The sequence below is a fragment of the Pituophis catenifer genome, unplaced genomic scaffold, assembly GCF_029215685.1.
Source record: "Pituophis catenifer annectens isolate HBS135680 unplaced genomic scaffold, rPitCat1.0.hap2 SCAF_1, whole genome shotgun sequence".
Classification (NCBI taxonomy): Eukaryota; Metazoa; Chordata; class Lepidosauria; order Squamata; family Colubridae; genus Pituophis; species Pituophis catenifer.
The window spans coordinates 85,065,285-85,082,575 of NW_027256881.1; the positions used below are offsets into that span (position 1 = coordinate 85,065,285).

At 48.8% G+C, this 17,291-nt stretch overlaps 1 protein-coding gene across 1 annotated transcript in view; it reads right to left on the reverse strand.

The window, feature by feature from the left end:
* PHACTR2 (phosphatase and actin regulator 2) overlaps window positions 1-17,291 on the reverse strand; it is an 85,055-nt gene that overhangs the window by 51,992 nt on the left and 15,772 nt on the right. The gene's annotated exons all lie outside the window — the stretch shown is intronic.

Genomic DNA, 17,291 nt, shown 5'->3' on the forward strand with positions numbered 1-17,291 from the left:
CCCCAAACCAGCGACTGGAAATGCAGAAGGGCGAGACGAATGGCTCGAAGTTCTAAAAGGTTGATGCTCTGTGCACGTTCCTCCGGAGACCATTGTCCTTGGCCCACCTGGGCACCTAGGTGGGCTCCCCAGCCATGGAGACTGGCATCGGTGGTGATCACGACCCGGTCTAGTTCCAGGAAACTGCAACCTTGCAGGATGGCCGACGACTTCCACCAACCCAGTGCCAGTCTGACTCGCGGTGGCACGAACACCGTCCTTGTGGAGTTGGAACTGCCTGTTCTCTGGAATGGAAGAAGAAGCCATTGCAGTGGACGAGAATGTCTGCGTGCCCACGGAACAACGCGGAAGCACGAAACCATCTTCCCCAACAAACGTGACAGCGTCAACAGAGGAGCCCTCCTCCGGGTCAGTACTTGGCCCACAAGCGATTTGATGTTTTTTGCCCTCTCTGAAGACAGGAAAACCTGACCCTTCTTGGAGTCTATCAGGGTCCCGAGGTGTAGGATCGCGGTCGTGGGGACGAGCTGGCTCTTGTCCAAGTTGATGGAGAATCCGTGCTCTCGGAACGTCGAGAGCACCCTGTCTCTGTCTTGCGCCGCTTGTGCCCTGGACGAGGACAGGATCAGAATGTCGTCCAGGTAACATAACACCCTCACCGGAACGGTACTGAGGGACGCGGCCACTACTGCCACCAGCTTGGTGAAAGTCCTGGGAGCCGAGGAAAGACCGAACGGCATCGCACAGTACTGGTAATGCCTGCCCGCATACTCGAATCGCAGAAACTGTCGATGCGAAGGAAGCACTGGAACATGCAGGTAAGCCTCTCGCAAATCCACCGACTGCATCAGGTCCCCTTGGCGAATAGAAGCCAGAATGGACCGAAGAGAGTGCATCTTGAAACGACGGTAACGTACCGCCCGATTCAACTCCTTGAGGTTGAGAATGCCTCTGACCCCTCCCGAACTTTTGGGAACCAAAAATAGAATCGAATAGAAGCCGGTCCCCTGCTGATCCAACGGGACCGGTTCTATCGCACGGATCTCCAGCAGGTGTGCTATCTCTGCCACCATCAGGCTGCGAGAGTCTGTGGACAGGGAAACTGGGCACCGGACGAACCGTCGTGGGGGCCGATCCGTGAATTCGATTGCGAGGCCCTCCGAAATAGTACGACGCACCCACTCGTCCGGAGTGGACCGGGCCCACCGATGACAAAAGGCCTGGAGACGACCTCCCACTGGTCCCGGAGTCGGTGAGTCATTTGCCCCTTCTGAAGGGTCTAGAAGTGGATCCACGATAGGGGCGCCTGGAGGAGGACTGTGATCTGCCACGCTCTCTGAAACGTTGTCTGTCGGAGAAGCGGTCTGGAGCCTGGAACGACTGCCGGTAAGTCGAGGGGCCTCCCTGCCCCGAGTAGGAACGAAATGGCTGACGTTGTGTGTAAGGGGTGTAACGCCTGTCTTGTCTGCGAAAGGACGAGGGCATAATTTTGCGTTTGTCTTTGTCCTCCACAAGAATCGGCTCCAATGCCGTGCCAAACAAGTTCGGAGCTTTATACGGGGCCGCCGCCAACTTCCACTTGGTTTTCACATCGGCTTTCCACGGCCGTAGCCAGAAAAGGCGTCGCGATGTGACAGAAGTCGCTAACGCCCGCGATGCAAACTTGACAGAGTTCAACGAAGCATCCGCCGAATACTCTGTGGCTGCAATAATCTTGTTAATATCGTGGCGCAAGCGGGTATCCTCTGGAGGGAGCCGTTCCTGAAGTTGGCGTAACCAGATCAAAGAGGCCCTATTGAAGAACGAAGTAGCCGTGGCAGTTCTAACAGTCCAGGCCACGGCTTGATGAGACCTACGAAAGGCCAATTCGGTGCGCCTGTCCTCCGATTTGAGCCCCTCCAGCGGATCGGATGAGACCATCGAATGCGAAGTGAGAGACGCCACGGTGCATCCACAGTGGGCACGTCCAACATGGCTTCAAGTTCGGGCGCCGCACAGAACAGCTTCTTATCTAAATTGCTTGGTGCAGTGGACGACCCTGGTTGGGCCCAAGGCGCTTGCAAAATATCCGCGAACAGTTGAGGGCACGGAATAAAGTCCTTCTCCTGCTTGACTTGCTTAAACAGGGCATCATGAGGACCGGTCTCAGACGGGGTAGTCGGGGGTTGTGCTCCCACCGAACCCAGATTAGTAGTCAAACGAGCCTTGTGAAGGAGGGACTTAAATAGTGAGGGACGAAACAAGCCCGTGAAGGCTGGAGTGTCAGGTACCAGACCTTCATCCTCAGAGAATTCGAGGTCATCGGGGCCCTCCTCGTCATGGCCCGAGCCCTCAGACGAAACAGACTCACGAGGCGAGGGGGAACGAGCCCTGCGAGTGCTTGAAGAGGCCAACGTGCCCGAAGTCCCCGCCGCCGATGTCTGGGCCGCTGTCTGCGCTCCGGCCGCCATAATAGAAGCCAACGCTGTTGACAACATCGTCTGGAAGTCAAACTGAGACGGAGGCGGAGGATTGTCCACTTCTCGGAGTCCCGCTGCTGTAGGCGTGAAAGTGGCCGAAGGTTGGCGCCGAGGGGGCGGAAAGGCCTCTAAACCCGCTGAGGAAACATCAGGCATCGACTGGGACACGCCCTTCTGCCAAGCCAAGGAACCGGATTGGACCGTTCTCCGCTCCGAAAGGTCAGGAACAGGAACAGCCTGGTGGGCGGATCCCGTATCACCCCGGACCAAAGAAGCTGACGCCTGCTTGGCCTTCTCACATCTCTTTTCCAAAGCCTTATGACGCCTGAGAGCATCCTTCTCAGCGGCAGAGGAGGTCTTAGAGTGGCGGGACTTGTGACCGCCAGACTCAGAGCGTTTGCCCGATTGTTTCTTGCGTGACTTAGATCTGACAGGGCTGACCTCCTGATCACTGTCTGAGGAGAACGAACAGTCCGCCATGGTGAGAGTGCCCCAAGCTGAATAGTAATTATTAACCAATTGATAGACAGATGGATTTGTAATAATAAGAAATAATGAATCAATAATTGATTGATTGATTGACAGATATCAGTTTGCCTGATTAATTGATTGGATGAATACTTGTTTGATTAATTAATTGGTTGATTGAATGACTGGCTGCTTTGATTACTTAATTAATAAATATCAGCTTGATTGATTAATTATTTGAATGATTGGAGGAAAGCTTGCTTAATTAATTAATTGATTGATGAGTTAAAAGTCTGGCTACCGCTCCGGGCAAGCACTATGCCCCAACAAGCAGTGTTGGCACTCCTGCCACGCCAAGAACCAGGGCACCCCTGTCTCTGCCCAGGTGTGTGGGAAAGCCTTGCACAATGGCTGCAAATGGGGTGAGCTATAAACTGGCAACTCTCCCCCCCTTTTTTCCTCCTCCGAGTCAATGCCCAGGGCGGGACAGAGACTCAGCCAGTCAGACCTCAGAGAAAAGGCTGCGGCCCTCTAATTAGGGTCCGCGCTGCCACGAGGTGATTCCCAAAATGGCGGCCGCCCTAATGGCTCAAAATGGCGGCCGCAAGTTGGTGGCGTAGTTATAAAATGGCGGGCCGCCCGAGCTTTGAAGGATGGCGGAGCGCTTTCCCCCTGGCGCCGCTCACACGCGGACGCCAATCAGGGATGGAGACCGGAGCGGCTTTGTACGGCGGGAGGGTAGCGAGCTCCGACAGCCACGCCACACACCCCCCTCAGCGATCACTTACGGCCGAAGCTCCGAGGCCGAAAACACCGCCAGTCACAGCGCCGCCCGCAGAAGCCTGACGGGACGGCCGCTGGATGAGTCACGCCACTACACACAGCGAGCCGGGGAGCGACCCAGTCAGCCCCGACCTCCCCGGCAATAGAATAACCTTACCGGATCCGCCCCTCAGGGACAGAAGCCGGCAGCAGCAGGCGCAGAAGCGCGAAAGTCGGCACGACCCAGCTCCCTGGGCACGAAACCGACGAGCAGCTGATAGACTCACAGGAACTCAGAGAAACCTAAACTTAACCGAAAAAAAAGGAGAAATAAAAAAAGGGGGCTAATCAAAAATAACCAAAAGGCCTAACGCAACACTCAGAGCACAGAGAAAATCCTCCCAGTGTGTCAGCAACTGAGAGAAAGATTGGGGATTCGGGTGCAAAAGGGGGCGTGGAGAGAGCACAGAGTGGGTAGATAAGTAAAAAAAGTTCTCTCAGTTGCTGTCAGATAAGAGGATTTTCCCAATGCTGGAGTGTAGTAGCAGCGTTCTGGAAAAAAGAAAAGAAAAGAAAAGAAAAGAAAAGAAAAGAAAAGAAAAGAAAAGAAAAGAAAAGAAAAGAAAAGAAAAGAAAAGAAAAGAAAAGAAAAGAAAAGAAAAGAAAAGAAAAGAAAAGAAAAGAAAAGAAAAGAAAAGAAAAGAAAAGAAAAGAAAAGAAAAGAAAAGAAAAGAAAAGAAAAGAAAAGAAAAGAAAAGAATACCAGAAAGCCACATCATTTATGAGGCTGCTTCCTACTAGGGCAGTGATGGCTAACCTTTTTGCCGTTGTGTGCCAAAAGCAGGGGGGGAGCACAGGGGGGTCACGTATGCCCCCCCACGCATGTCTACACGCTCCTCCCGTTTTTGGCACACAATGGCCCGGTGGGCCCGGTAGGCCCGTTTTTTCGCTCTCCCCAGGCTCCAGAGGCTTTCTTGGAGCTTGGGGAGAGCAAAAACGGCCTTCCCCACCCCACCCCCCAGAGGCCAGAAACAGCCCGTTTCTCAACTTCCAGTGAGCCCGGAAGGCCCAAAAATCAGCTGGCTGGCATGCACATGCATGCTGGAGCTGAGCTAGGGAAACACTCGCATACCCACAGATATGGCTCAGCGTGCCACCTGTGGCACTCATGCCATAGGTTTGCCATCACGGTACTAAGGTATGTGTGCACCTTCAAGTCAGTACTGGCTCCTGGCAATTGCCTGGACAAATCCCTGCAGTTTTTTCATAAGAGCTTGGAAATGTTTTGCCATTACCTGGTTCCTAGAGCTGAGAGAGAATGACTGACTTACCCAGCAGGCTTCACTCCCAAAATGGGACTAGAACTCACGCTCTCCCCGATTTCTATCCTGGTGCCTTAACCACTATAACAAATTGACTCTCTATCTTTTCTAGACCAACCAGGATACTGTCTACCTTCATTATTTACCTGTCTCAGCTTTACAGGTATGCAGATCAAATTTTCAAACAAAGCATTAAAATGCAGCTTTAAAAAAATTCTAAGAATGTCTCCTGATCCCAAACATTGGCATTAAACACTAAGCTGAAGACTTGTACTTAAAAACTGGGGCTTAATTTTGCATAACCTTAAAAAAATTAACACTTAAGTAGGTCAGGAAGCCAAATGGATAGCCAGGAAATTGCCTGCATGTATACTAATTTTCCTTAATGCCAAATTGCTCACTGTTAGATTGGGGGAAAGGAGGTTGAAGAAATTCATCTGTACTACAAAAACAGAACACCCACAGAACATCTTATTGTATACTGGAGATAATACATAACACGAGAAATCGAATAGTACAAAAAAACCTTTAAGCTTTCCAATGGAAATACTGCTAGAGCCTACTTATTAAAGACTGTCCTACTGCTAATGTCCATAAGCCATATGGAGTTTGCCAAGCAAATCATAGCAACAAAGTCATGTCATATAGCAATAGCACTTAGACTTATATATCGCTTTACAGCCCTCTCTAAGCAGTTTATACAGTCAGCGTACTCCCCCCAACAATCTGGGTCCTCATTTTACTGACCTTGGAAAGATAGAAGGCTGAGTCAACCCTGAGCTGGTGAGAATTGAACTGCTGGCAGTCGGTAGTCAGCAGAAGTAGCCTGCAGTACTGCATTCTAACCACTGTGCCGCCACGGCTCTTATATCCGTTGGACATACAGCAGAGGGTAGGAAAGATGCCAGTCTGGCTTCAAACACCCTACTTTCATGCTGTGGTGGCATGAAGAAGGCAATGTGGTACATAGCAACAGCAGCCAGAATTAGACAATTCTGTAACTGACAAGTGTTACATCATGACAACGTGGCCTGACCACTTTCCCATAACTCTGGGAAGGACATTTCTATGTTGTAAATAGTCCCACGTAAGTCCCCTGGCATTAGGAACCAGAGAATATCCCAAAACCTCCAATCCAGGATTCCCAGTACCCCAGCAAGCCATGACTCTTCTCCAAGATTATCATTACATTCATATCCTGGCTTCCTCCTGGGAGCTTAGTGAGGCTGGAATAAGAGACAGCTATATTCACACAAATGCTTAACCAAGTTAGTTGAAGAACACTACTAGCAATAGAGATACTTCATCAAGTTGAAGATCTTGTGGCTATCTTTGAGGAACATAGCAAGTTTCCTTTTAATGTTGTATACATGTTTGTGTATGTGACCATGCACACATATTCACTCGCAGGGAGTGGTATGTTGTGCTGACTCCATCCATTTGGATATTTTATGATTGAGGAAAAAACAAAGCAAGTTGATTCAGAAAGCAATTTAGCAGCAACAAAGAACAATGTACATAATCGAAAAAACTATATGGCTATATGGTATCGACAGCATGGATCTTTCCATTCTCATGGTACATTCTCATGTATACATGGCCTGACCTAACCATACTGCAATGAGCATGCTCCTATGATCTCCGCGCAGAACTTAAAAGACATCAAGACCAAGGAGAGACTGACTTATACACCGACTACTGTGCTGACTATATCAAAAGTAAGTCACGCAACCCACATCCTCACATCCAACCTCCCCATCATCCAAAACTAGAATGCACGCCCCTAACTTCCTCAATACCAACCACTACTGACCTTAAATGCAAGGTACTTAACGCAAATAAGTAAATAAGCCTCCTCCGCTCGCAACAGAATACCTTATGCCACCAGACTTGAAATTTTGGGTTTAGACAACTTAGAACTACGCCACCTTCGGTCTGACCTAAGAATAGTACATAAAATTATCCATTACAATGTCCAACCTGTCAATGACTACTTCAGCTTCAACCACAATACAATAGATACAAACTTATGGTAAACTGCACCAAACTCAATTGCAGGAAATACGACTTCAGCAACAGAGTGGTCAATGCTTGGAATGCACTACCTGACTCTGTGGTTTCTTCCCCAAACCCCCATAACTTTAACCTTAGACTATCTACTGTTGACCTCACCCCATTCCTAAGAGGTCTGTAAGAGGCCTGCATAAGCGCACCAGCATGCCTACCGTCTCTATCCTAATGTCCCCTTTTATTTGTATCCATTTCATGGATTAACAACCATGTCTACACCTATGTCTGTTATCTAATACATGCTTGACAAAAATAAATAAATAAAAATAAAATAAAAATATAATTCTGGTCTCCAATGTGCTGCCAAACATCCTGACATGCATAGCGCCTTGTTCATAATCATCATTTCATAGTGCAACAGATAAAGGGAAATGCCCATGCAACCCAGATCTTGGGAAGGCAGTCTACAGAGATGACACAACTACAAAAGAGAAATTTCTTTTTTGTCAGTCAGAGGTATGCAAGATCAGAGTACTCAAGCGGTTCTCTGTATAGGGTTGAGAAACAGGACAGGCAAAAATTTTTTTTAAAAAGCCTTCCTTTTTTTCTTTTGCCAGAAACAGTCATGTTACCAGCAAAAGCAAAACAAATGATTTTCCTGTGTTTTCTGCTTCAGTGAAATTCACTGCTTCATTCTTCTTCCATATTAGCCACTTTGCCAGGAAAAAAAATATATTCTGAAGTGGTGATCTGATAGCATAGAAAGATTCACAATCTATCTTATATCCTTCCCTACTAATATTTAATATGTTCTGAAGTCCACAGGATTGTTGTTGAAGAAATATTTTAAACCTAATCCAAAAAGAATGTTAATTCTTTTTAACAGATTAAGTTTAAAATCTTTCTTAACAACGATCTCAACAAGTTAATAAGTTCCTTAATGGGTGCAGAACAGGTACTTGCGGCTCTTTTTATTTTTATTCACTGCATCACATCTCCCAATAGAACATTAATAGAAAAGACAATACAGAAAAAGGAAGACTAAGTTGCTGCTTCTCTAAATATTTTCAAAATTCCTATTGATGAATCATAACTGATGTAATGAAAGAATTAAATTTATTGTTAACCTCCCAGGCTGCTGGAATGGATCATTTGGCAAAAACTATGTACTTCTGTTTGCTTTCCCCCTCCTCATAATTCTATTTTCTTTCTTAAAATAAAGAATATATGTTAATAGAAGCAGAATTCTGAGAACTCCAGTTGCTATAGAAGACTATTATATTGTACACTATTTTTGAATGCCCTTAAAATAGCTTGCACTGTATACTTAAGTATAAAAATATTCTTGCGTATATTGTACTGAATTCCAAAACTAATACATTTAAACTAAACAATGTTATTGATGCTGCCTCTAAAAATATTCTGAGCTTCTGAATCAAACACAGAAGGAGTCAGTCAGCAGACTTTTGAGAGCCCGGGATTTCAGCTGCTGGATACTGAAAGCCAGGTCAGTCTGTAACAAGATTATTCCTCATTTTGTGACTTGATCATGGATGAGGGGGTCAACCTTGGATGTATTATTGAAATCTTGGAGAGGGGTGTTTCACTTTCAGAGTTTTGGTGTAGCATCAGCTGCCACTCTTGGATATCATACAAACAAGATAAAAATTGATACAATTCCAATTTATAAATGATGCTATGTATTTCCTATAGACAGCCCTGATATCTAAAGACTTCGTCTCCTGTTCCTTCCCTGCTAGAACCCAGGGTTCTAAAACTTTAGATTACAACATAGTTCAGCAGAAGTCCCCTATAGTTTTCCTACAGAGCTCTGATGGCGCAATGGTTAGAATGCAGTACTGCAGGCTACTTCTGCTGACTGCCGGCTGCCTACAATTTGGCAGTTCAAATCTCTCCAGGCTCAAGGTTGACTCAGCTTTCTATTCTTCCAAGGTCAGTAAAATGAGGACCCAGATTGTTGGGGGCAATATGCTGACTCTGTAAACTGCTTAGAGAGAGCTGTAAAGTACTGTGAAGTGATATATAAATCTAAGTGCTATTGCTATAGTTTTCAAATTTTCAGTGGAATCCCCAGAATTATAATGGTGGAATATTAAAATCCAATCTACCATTTGCTTAATGATTCAGCAACTATTTGAAGTTACGCTGGCACTGAACAAATGACACATCCAGTCTTTGAAGTTACAGCCGCTGTAGCATCCCCAGTCACATGATCAAAATTCAGGTGTTTGGCAGTCTACCTGCATTTACAACTGCAGGGTGCACTTCAACTTCCACCCATCTGTCTATCTCCTTTCTCTCTTTGCCCTTTGGCATGTCCTGCACTCTACTGCTCTGTTGCCCTGTACTCTGCCATCCCCGCCATGCTTTGCCTGCCATGCTTCACCACCCTTTGCTGGGCACGCCACCTCACCAGCAGGAAGAAGACAACAGTGAAGGTCCCTGGGAGCAGTAAGACGGCAGAACCCAAGGCAGCTTGCTCGCCTTTTCATCCCAGGCCTGGCTGTGTTTGTGCTAGGCCAAAGCAGCCACTTATGCATCCACCAGCAGGCTTTCAAATCCACCCGGGATTCACATTTTCCTGCCAGCTTCCCCACTGACTGCTTCCTGGAAGCCAGCAAGAAGTCCCAAGGATGGCCTAGCCCAGGCCTGTCAAACTGGCAGCCTCCGGGCCAGATGCGTCACGTGTAGGCCATGCCTACCCCATTTCTGCAAAGGCAAAAAACATCGCAATACATCATGATACGTCACGTGACATGATCAGGTGACACCCGTGGCCTAGCCTAATGATTTGCTATTCTCACTGAACAAGAACAGTGGGACCTGCTGGATTTTTGTCACCAACTGATGTTGTTATACAGGGTGGATAAAAATCGATGGTTTTTTTTTTTAAAAAAGTTAAAAAACGGATTTTCTTTATTTAAATCAGATTTTTTTTATTTTTATCAAATTTATTTGAATAAAATGGAGTAAAAAAATCTATCTAAAGATATTTAAGGTACACTAATAATTTAGTTTATTAGGCATGAAATGGAGCTTAGTTATGTAGCATGAGGCTGTATATTCTGCAATATTGGGACTGTCGGTGATTCAACAGCAAGTTAGAGGAGGAGCTGCTGCGGGACAGAGATAACAGTTGCTCTTTAAAAATTATGATTTAATTCGACTTGATTTAAATCAAGCCTTTTTACTAGTGATTTAAATCGTGATTTAAATCAAATCTACCCTGTGGTTATATGATGTCACATTTTACAACTGCATGTCTTAGCAATGGAAATTCTAGCCCCAATTACTATCATTAACTGAGGACTAACTGTATAAATAATCAGGGATGGGTAATATGTAACTAAATAGAAATGGGTGACAAAGTGTTCTATTCAATCCTTTTTGCACCCACTCTTTTTTACATGACCCGTCAACCAGAGCTGTGGAGTCGGGAGATAAATGTTTCGACTCCGACTCCTCAGTTTTTTGTACTTCCGACTCCGACTCCGACTCCGACTCCCCGACTCCGACTCCTCTGTATTAATATGCGAATGTATTTTATACATTCCTTGAAGGAAAGAAAGGCAACATACATGTCATTACCACAGGACTACTGGCTGGGAAGCCAACAGTCTACTGTATTGAACAGTTTAAGCAAAAGACAAACACAATGAAAACAACAAAGTTTTATTAATTTTTTTTTATTAATTTAATTAATCAAGTTGCTGGATAGTAGCAGCAGGCATAAACATCAGGAACAGGAACTTTACCAGTTCAAAAATACAAACCACATTATTTGGTTGTTTTAGAACAAAAACAAAGCTTATCTATATGAACCAAAAACAAAATCTGTAAAACCTAGAAATGGTTTATATTAATCTTGAAATGTAGTTATAGGCTTAGCAAATGCAAATCAATTCAATGTAGAGTTCTAAGGAAGAGAACGAACATTGTCTTACCTGAATGTTCCTTTTCGGAGTACTGCGACTGCAGTCCATAGCTGGGTTTCTTCATCATCAGTTCCTTTTGACTGGGTGATCTTTAAGAATATCTCTCTCTTCGTCCTGTGGCCACGCCCCCTGCTCCCATAATGCACCAGTCTTTGAACGAAGGCGCGACCACCTAAAATAGTCCAAGAAAAAACTCAACGGGCCGACAACATCAACAAAGTCAGACCGGCCCAGACACCAGTAGTTCATTAATATCAGGAAGACAGAAAAACCAAGGGAGGGGATGGACTGCAGTCGCAGTACTCCGAAAAGGAACATTCAGGTAAGACAATGTTCGTTTTCCAGAGTACTGCTCCTGCAGTCCATAGCTGGGATATACCCAAGCTCAGAAAAAAACAAGGGTGGGAAACTAAGGGCCCCCGGAGTCCTGCGTCACCAGAACACTCTGCAGGACACGACGGCCAAAGGAAGCCTCAGCCGAGGCAAATGAATCCACCCTATAATGTCTGATAAAAGGTGTCACCGAGGACCAGGTGGCAGCCCGGCAGATGTCCGAAACAGATGCCTGAGTGGCCCAAGCAGCTGATGTTGCCGCACTACGAGTAGAGTGAGGTAAAATCCCAGCTGGGACCTGCCTGGCCTGGCGCTCATAAGCAGTGGAGATGCACGCCTTAATCCACCTGCCCACGGTCGATGGAGATATTTTTTGGCCCAAAGATCTTGGATGGAAAGATATCAAAAGGGCTTCTGTTTTCCGGAACGACTCAGTCCTGCGAATGTAACGTCGGAGGGCCCTGCGCACGTCAAGGGTGTGCCAATCCCTCTCACGTTGGTGCTTGGGCGACGGGCAGAAGTCGGGAAGGATTAATTCCTGGGCGCGATGGAAATATGAGTTCACTTTCGGCAAGAAGGCCGGGTCCAGGCGAAGAACAACAGTATTAGCGTGGAAGATACACAAATCGTTCCGGATCGACAGAGCTGAAAGTTCGGATATCCGTCTGGCGGATGTGATCGCCAAGAGGAAAGCGACTTTATAGGACAAGTACTTAAGAGACACAGAGCCCAACGGTTCGAAAGGGGGACTCATGAGCGCTTGAAGAACCAGGGAAAGATCCCAGGTCGGGTACCGACGAACTGGAGGCGGACGTAAGTTCATAGCCCCATGCAAGAATTCTCTGAGTTGAGGGTGCTGAGACAGAGACGAGTAAGGCGGGCAGCGAACGACAGTGGACAAAGCAGCAGTCTGACGACGAAGGGTAGACGGCGACAAGCCCTTGTCCAGGCCCGATTGTAAAAAACAGAGGATGTCAACGACCTGAGCCGACGTAGGATCCACTAAGTTGTCAGCACACCAGACGCAGAAAGCCCGCCATGAGGCCTCGTATATGCGCGATGTCGAAGGTCTGCGAGACGCCTGTATAGTGGTTATGACAGAGTCGGGCAGCCGGTCCTTGCGCAGGATGACCCGCTCAAACGCCAGACGGCCAATTGGAGCCATCCTGGATCTGGATGGAACACCGCTCCTTGGCGTAGAGAGAGACGGTTCGGTGGAATCTCCCACGGGGGAAGTATGGACAGGGCCACCAGGTCTGCATACCACGGTCGACGAGGCCAATTGGGAGCCACCAGCAAAATCTCCGCCCTTTCTTCCAACAACTTTCGAATGACTTGAGGAATCAACGGAAGTGGAGGGAAGGCGTACAGGAGGCCGGGAGGCCAGCGGCACCGTAGTGCATTGTGGTCCTCTGCCATCTGAGTCGGATAACGCGTCACAAACCTGGGAAGTTGGGCGTTTGCCGGGCTGGCGAAGAGGTCCACCACAGGCCGGCCGAAGATGGTGACAGCCTCCTGAAAAATCTCGGGATCCAGTTGCCATTCCGACTGATCTAACAGCTGCCTGCTGAGCCAGTCTGCTCTGACATTGTCCACGCCGGAGATGTGATCGGCCTTCAGAGACAGAACGTGACCCTCGGCCCAAGAGAACAGCTTCTCTGCTTCCAGCATCAGGTCCCTTGACCTCGTGCCCCCCTCCTTGTTTATATGGGCCTTGGCGGAGATATTGTCCGTGAGGACGAGAACGTGTTGGCCTTGCAACAGGGACTGAAAGTGACAGAGAGCTAGGCGAATCGCTCTCAGCTCCAAGATGTTGATGCTCAACGTCTGTTCCGAAGATGACCAGCGGCCCTGCACCATCCGCTCGTCGAGATGGGCTCCCCAGCCTAGAAGACTGGCATCCGAGGTCAATGTCAGCCGATCCGGGAGCAGGAACTGCGTTCCGAGAAGAAGGTTGGGACCCGTCCACCAGTTGAGGGACATGGAAATCTGAGGGGGAAGGGAGACCTTGTGGAGAGAGTCGCTGCGACCCGTGCGTTGAAAAGGCAGTAGGAACCACTGCAACGGCCTCGTGTGTCTGCGCGCCCATGGCACTATCGAGAAGCACGAGACCATTTTCCCCAATAACTGGGATAGATGTAGAAGAGGAACAGTCCGCTTGGAGTGAATGAGCCGAATCAGATTGCGAATGCTTTCCGCCCTGTCCGGGGATAGGGAGACCTGGCCCCGAATGGAGTCGATTACTGCTCCCAAGTGTTGGAGAACAGTGGTCGGGTGCAGATGGCTCTTTGGGAAATTGATCGAAAACCCGTGGTCCTGAAAGGAACCGATGACATGGGCCAGGTCCTGAGATGCTTGGCTTCTGGAGGAGGACAGGACCAGAATGTCGTCCAGATAGCACAAGACCCTTACAGGCAACATCCGGAGAGCAGCCGCCACCACCGCCACCAGTTTTGTGAAAGTCCTTGGAGCAGATGACAAGCCGAAGGGCATTGCACAATATTGATAATGGTCCTCCCCAAGTTGGAAACGCAAGTACTGGCGATGGGCCGGGAGGACCGGAACGTGCAGATACGCCTCCCTGAGATCGACAGACTGGAGTAGGTCGCCTCGTCGCACTCCCGCGAGGATGGATCCCAGGGAGTGCATCTTGAATCTGCGGTAGCGGACTGACAGATTCAGCTGCTTCAAATTTAAGATGGCTCTCCAACCCCCGGAATGTTTGGGGACCAAAAAGAGAGTTGAATAGAAGCCCTTGCCCCGCTGATCCAGAGGAACAGGTTCTATTGCTCGGATAAGGAGTAGGTGGAGGACCTCCTTCCGCAAGAGGGCCGCCTTGTCGGGCGACAGGTGGGTTGGACAGCTGACGTGGCGAATCGGAGGGCGTCCTAGAAACTCGATGGCCAGACCTTGAGATACTGTCCGAAGAACCCAGGTATCCTTGGTCGAGCGTTCCCATTGGTGACTGAAAAGTTGTAGCCGTCCGCCAATGGGATCCTGCAGACTGTAGTCATTTGCCTCGACGGGACTGGCGGAAGCCAGCTCCACGGAAGGGGCGTCTGGAGCTGCTGGCTCTGGACCTGTCCCTGAAGCGCTGTCTGTCCGATGATCGGTCGGTCCCAGGAAAATAACCGCGCTGTGAGTAGGGGCCCCCTGACCCCGACGAGGCCCGAAAGGGCTGACGCTGAGAATAGGGTGCGTAGCGCCTTTCCGGTCTGCGGTATGAAGACGTGGGCATCACTTTCCTTTTATCTTTGTCCTCGATCAAGACAGGATCGAGGGCAGGGCCAAAGAGGTTCGGGGCCTTAAAAGGGGCCGCCGCCAACTTCCACTTTGCCTTGGCATCAGCTCTCCAATTTCTGAGCCAAAACAGTCTGCGAGATGTGACAGACGAAGCCAAGGCCCTTGAGGCAAACTTCACGGAGTTTAACGAGGCATCCGCCGAATATTCGGTAGCAGCAACAATTTTATTTATATCCTGATGAAGACGCGTGTCTTCTGGCGGAAGTTTCTCTTGAAGTTGCCTCAGCCAAAGCAATGTGGCTCTATTAAAGAACGACGTAGCAGTCGCCGTCTTAATTGTCCAAGCAAGAGATTGATGCTCCTTACGAAAGGAGAGTTCAGACTTCCTATCCTCTGATTTAAGAACGTCCAAAGCATCCGAGGACAAAAGCGAAGAAGAGGAGAGGCTGGCAATCGGATGGTCAACCACAGGTAGAGATAATAAGGAGTCCAATTCCGGAGCCCCACAATACAGTTTTTTGTCCAGGCTGGTGGGACCCATCTGAGAGCCCGGTTGAGACCAGGGGGACTGTAGAACATCAGCAAAGAGTTGGGGACAAGGAATAAAGTCCTTGCCCGGCTTGGATGACGAAAACAAGGCCTCATGAGGAGCCGAGGAAGTAGAAGGTTCAGCAGACGGGACCTCCATATTGGTGACCTGCCTGGCTTTATGCAGCAGAGATTTAAACAATGAAGGCCGAAATAAGCCGGAAAAGGCCGGGGTGTCTGGAGCCAGGCCTTCATCCTCCGAGAATTCCAATTCCTCAGGAAACTCCTCCTCCTGTTCAGAGTCCTCAGAAGAGACTTGAGCCACTCGGGATGGAGACTTGGAACGACCAGGAGCAACAGAGAATGAAGTATTGGACGGAGCTGGAAGAGGTTGCTGAAGGACAGACTGTTGAAGGCCGGCAGCCAAAATGGAGGAAAGAGCGTTGGACAACGCTGCCTGGAGGTCCACCTGAGGAGTCAGCATCTGCCCGTCTGGACCCCGGAGTCCGGCAGCGGTAGGGGTAAACGTCGCTTCAGCCCGGCGAGAAGACTGAGCAAGAGGTTCAGCAAGTCCCACAGCCGAAACATCTGGTAAGGACAGAGAGGTCCTTTTGGATAGGCCGCGAGGAAGACTAGGCGGAACCTGAGAAGTGGAGACGTCACGATCCGGAGCGAGTGGTGTATCCAGGCCAGAAGCAGTCTCAGGGGTCAAAGATGAGTGACCATGAGGAGGTAACAGCTGGCTGGATGCGAATACAGAAGCAGAGGTGGCCAGCCTGGCCCTATCATATTGCTTCTCAAGCGCTCTATGCCGGCGCTGAGCGTCTTTTTCTGCCGCTGATGAGGGTCTGTGCTGTTGAGACTCCGTAGAAGCGGCAGCAGAGCGTCCTCGTGACTTCGATTTGTGCTTGGCCGGGGCCCTGGGTGGACTGGGCTCCCGCTCCGAGTCAGAAGACAAAAAAGAATCCGCCATAACAGGGGCTAAGCCACGAAATATGCAAAAATCTTCCTTCTCTTTCTTTATTCTTTTCTTTTTTTTTTTTTTTTTTTTTTTTTTTATAAACTATTAATATTATAATTATTATTATTATCATTTTTTTTTTTTTCTTTTTTAAAAAACAACAATGGGAAACTATATACAAGAGTCACAGGCCGCCTCGTATGATGAGGGGAACAGCAGAGAACCTGGAGGCTTGGCGGAAAAAAACCTAGAAGCCCCAATCAGACTGGGCTTATAACCAGGTAAAGTCAGCCTCTGACCCCAGCACACAGGGATAGCAGTGAGGCAGTCCAGATACTAGGTGTGCTCTTAGAACTTAAAGCCCCCCAAAAGGGAGAAAAAACAAATCAGCACAATGGCAAGAGGAGCGACCAGCCGGAAAAACGAGGCAAAATGGCCGACGCAATGAAAGTGGACTCAAAATGGCGCCCGCATTGCTCCTACACACATGGGCCAGCAGCGGCGAAATTAGGGTGAGCCTGGACACCACCGCAAATCGCCTTTAGCCCAGCTACACCCCCCAAGGGCGCCGCCCGAAGGTCGGACGCCCAGCACTCTCACCACTGGCCGCTCGGGCGTGCGAAGGCTCCGCGATCTCCTGCCGATCAAAGGCGCCTTCAATAAAGGAAATACAAGCCGGCTGAGCTAATTAGGCCTCGCTCCAGCAGACGAGGCCGCACACACACATCAGAGCCTGCAGGGCAAACCTTGCAAAGCTCCGGAGCCGCCCCTACGAGAGCCGATGGCAGAAGTCCAAATTAATTGAGTGGGGGGGTGCCTGCGGCGATCCGCAAAGCCTGCACTCACCCCGGCGGCTGAAATAGAGGCCAGGGGACCGCCCCGAAGGGTCGGAACTCCCAGCTGCGGTCTGACGGCCGTCAGAAAAACCCCGGGAAGAAACGGACTGGAGCCCCAGCGCCGATTTCTAGTCCCTGCAGCTTTGTCCTCTAAGGCTCTCACCGAAAAAATAACTAACAAAAATAAATAAAAAACCTAACGCCAGAATCTAAGAAGGAAGCAATATTGATCACGAAGAGAGAAAAAACACACCAGTCTTCAGTGACTGAGTGAAAAGACTGGTGCATTATGGGAGCAGGGGGCGTGGCCACAGGACGAAGAGAGAGATATTCTTAAAGATCACCCAGTCAAAAGGAACTGATGATGAAGAAACCCAGCTATGGACTGCAGGAGCAGTACTCTGGAAAATTGC